This window comes from Contarinia nasturtii, unplaced genomic scaffold, assembly GCF_009176525.2.
Source record: "Contarinia nasturtii isolate CC-2019 unplaced genomic scaffold, AAFC_CNas_1.1 Cnas_scaffold_695, whole genome shotgun sequence".
In the NCBI taxonomy this organism is placed as follows: domain Eukaryota; kingdom Metazoa; phylum Arthropoda; class Insecta; order Diptera; family Cecidomyiidae; genus Contarinia; species Contarinia nasturtii.
In genome coordinates, this window is record NW_022198046.1 from 8920624 (window position 1) to 8924821 (window position 4198).

Genomic DNA, 4198 nt, shown 5'->3' on the forward strand with positions numbered 1-4198 from the left:
GCAGTTGAAAGTTTTATTTGACTTTGATTCGAATTGATTGAAGAATATAAGCACCGTGCTCTATTTCGGCAATTTAACTGATTGCTGATATTTTGATGTTTATTCTGATGAAATACGAATTTCACCTGTGAACTTTATCGTATAAAATAAAATGAAAATAACAACAATATTTTTCCATGATTGAGTTCTTCAAAGCAGCATCAACATGGTTATACACATTCGAATCTCAATCAAATTTGATTGGACTTGCAGTACGAGTTTTATTCTCAAGGCAATTTTCAGAACTTTTTCACTTTCAGAAAAGTGCAAGACTTTTTACTTTAGTTGCAATTCACACGAATCGATAACTTATAATGAAAAATCTAACCATAAGCAATACGAAAAAGGTGTATGAAATCGGAAAAAGCATTTTCATTTCAGAACAGTCGAAAGAAAGTGCATTTTCTCTCTCTCCCTCTCACAAACACACACACACACACACACACACACACACTAGAAAGAATGGAAGTTTACCATTGGATTTCATTTGAATTTGAACATTTCGAGATCGAATTATTTCCGATTTTGGGTTCATTCACTTGCAATTATATCAAAAGGCAGTTAGTAGATAAACGAAGAATAAAGGAAATGGCATTATCGAAAGAGTACGTGTGAACACCCAATTCCAAAAGATAGAAATGCCGTGGTGATGTAAAAAAAGAGACTATAGTTCCATTTTTTGTACAATTGACAGCATCAAGCCACGTAATTTAACGCTGCAGTCTCTTGCTACGATAAATTTGATTCCTGTAGGGTTTTTTTTTATCCACCTTAACTGTTGTATAATTTAGCTTATAGTTTTGGCGGAAAATTCAAGAAAGTGGTATTTTTCATTGTAACGCGAGCAAAGCATAAAAATAGACCTTTAATCAAGTCGTTCGTGCAATGTAGCTCGTTTCACTGTCTTCATTCATCTCGTTTTTCCTTCGCTTGAGTCTTGAGTCTACCGACACATATACAGCCACATAAATGGCAACGTAAGCAACCGACGAAGGAATTGTGACTCCAATAACACAAGCGTTAATCGACGTCGTAATTTAAACCGAATACTCATTTCAGTCATCGATCCAGTGATTACAGTTTGTGATAAATCAATGTATACTTTGCTTTGTGTACGATGAAGCAAGTGCAAGGACCACCGACGACTATCGACAGCAATCGCAAAATAAAATCGTGAAGAATCGAAATTTTTGAACGAAATGCATTGTAGTGCCGAACGAGAGCCATTTCAATCGCATTTCTTATTTTCATTTGATGGTATTTCCTTTTGTCTCTCGCTCTTGTGATATGTTTGATTTTCACATAAAAGCACTGTGAACTATTGGCTTTTTTTTTCAACAAAATAAATATAAAATCGAATTTAATTACACGCTAGAATCGAAAGAAAAATACACAAACCATCGACGAAATATAAAAAAAGGAAAACAACCGACCAAAATCGAAATTGCATTGTTTTCAATGTCTCTTATGTATATATTGAATGTGTATTGTGTATTGGATGTCTGCAGATAAATTACAACTAAAATAAGTGGCTTGTAATGCGATTGTGGCCGCCTCCAATGCTGCTGCACTCAAATCGATTTTGTTTATTTATTTATTTTTGATTGCATCCAATCGAACCACTCTACCGTTTCGTCTGCCATCTGAATTATTGTGACTTAAAAGTTTGTGGTTCAAGTGCTTAGGAGCATAATTTCAAAGCGGCAAGCGTTTGTTTTTATTCTGACCAATTTGTCTGATTGAATAAGTTTTCGCAACATTCATCAACAATCCGAAGTGTTTTTTTTTCTTCTTCACCGCTTTCGTTCTTCGATGCTGAAATATGCATGAGCATTGCTTACTTTTTGCCTCTTGCTACTTTTTATATTTACTAAAATAGAAAATGCAATGGAAAAACTAATGGAAGAAAATAAGTATGAAGTCGAATCATTTGCTCACATTTTGGATTTAGTGTTTTTCGTTTTGAAATCAGAATAAAACAACATATTTGTGGTTTACTTTTACCACAAAATGATTTGCATTTTGTCATTTTCATGCTTCTTTCCATTTTTGATCTCATTCATTATAAGTGTCAAGGATAATGTATTGTCTTTCTGTTTTAAATATGCACTATACTAACTGTCATAGAATTTGCTATTTTTACGGATTGCTTGTAAATGGACGTAAAAATTCCATTAGTTTTCGTAATCGCTTGCTTCCCTTATTCTACTCTACACGAGCAAAAAGCAGAAAAATAGAGTGCAATTTGCTTAGTTCAAGAATATAAAAAGTAACAAAAATTCTTGTATATTATTATTATTATTCCATTTGAAATCTCATCCGCAGGAAAAATTGAGACTCATGAAAAATGCACGGTGATTCGGTGCACTCGATTTCGATGAAATGCTATTCAATGCTCAAATTCTGTACTTATGAAAAATGACCAAACATAACTGAACATTCTCGGCAGTTAGGACTAATGAATTATGACCTAACGTTATGTACGCAGAGACTGGCGAAAAGAACGATAATATGTAGTTTTCAAGAATCTCAAAACTGAAATTGTAATTTTGCGAATGACCGTTATAAATTGTTATCGTTACATTAGAAACAGCCATTTTACTCCGTCGACATTCGACATTTTATTAAAACTTCATTTTTTTGCTGCTTTTCGCATTTGGTGTGATAAATTCCCGTGCCAATTTTCCCACACATTCGCGTTCTCTTGCTCTTTCTGCCTGTCTTTTTTCAGTGCAATGAATTGAAACCTTCGTTCATAACGATAAAGCATGAACTTTTAAAACAGAATGAATTGTAGCAAGAAAAATTCCAGCTACTTTTGCTTTTGATAATTTTTCGAATGTATTTATAAATCTTATGCAGCCAAGTACAATTGCAACAAATTACGATGATAATTTGCTCGCGAAAACCAAAGTTACTCTCGCCGAACTCGAGAATCATGGTAAAGTTTTTCGTATTTTATTTACAATGCAAAGAAACTGTTTTGATCCCGTCTGTTTACAAGAAATCCACTTGAGATTCTCGCCATTTTTAAAGAATTAAGATTCACATTTGTGCTGCAACAAATTTTGTATTTTTTTTATTTTTATAAATGGAAAACAGATAAAACTAGAGATGTATCTTTATTTTTCAAGTTAATAACGGATATAATTTCAGTTATTTCAAGGCAGAACTTGAATTTAAGGAGAATTACTTGCTCCATTTATGTTTCGATTTACTCCACTATGGAGAATTGAGAGCCAAGTTCAAAATTATCATTACAATTTTTAAGTATTAGTAAATTTTTATTTTCCAAAAGATTTTACACCATTTCTCGTATATAAATGATTTGGTGGGCCATTTAAAATAGATTATTTCATAAGTGTTCTTCATTTTCAGTAAATGGTATTAATTTCATGGTGAGGTGTGTTTTTCGGTAACATATCAATGAAAACACATACAAATTGAAATGTCCAAACATTGCGACGCAAATGTTTGTGTGGATTATTCAAATATGTACCGTTCCATGTTGACGCCATTATATCTTGTGTCGGACATTTCAAACGAATATAATTTATTAGGTTTTACTCTAAAACGATGGATAAAATTAACCAAATTAATATATGTTCATTTTAAGCACTAAGAAAACCGCATTCGTTTGTTTGTTGTTTTGTAAATTCATATAAAACACGAAAATCCGTTTGCAATTCGACACCGTCGAACAGCATGAACAGAAGTTTTGCGGTTTTTGAATATTGAACCCTATCCGGGGCTCACGTTCGCAGGTGATCTTTACTTCCTAGTAAATTGGCTTGTGAAGGTAAACATAAATTACCTATCGAATGTTGTTTGAATTTCCCCCAAAATTGCTTCGTTCCGGACTCATCGTTAAATCTTCAATTTTATTTGGATGGAATGACATGTTTGATTTATTGCGCCGTCGCATTGGAATGCGTTACCCCTTTTTCGATGGAAATAGATTTGTTGGTATTAAAATTCAGCATACTCTTCAGAGCAATCAGTCAATGACAGACTCTGGCACATAACCAACCACTTTTCTATCAACTTCTTTTCAATTTCATTTACGCACGAAATAAACTCAACGCCATTTATTCAATGACACTTTTGTTTTGTCTTTTTTTTTAACTTTCACCTCCATGAAAAGCGTTACATTTACGAG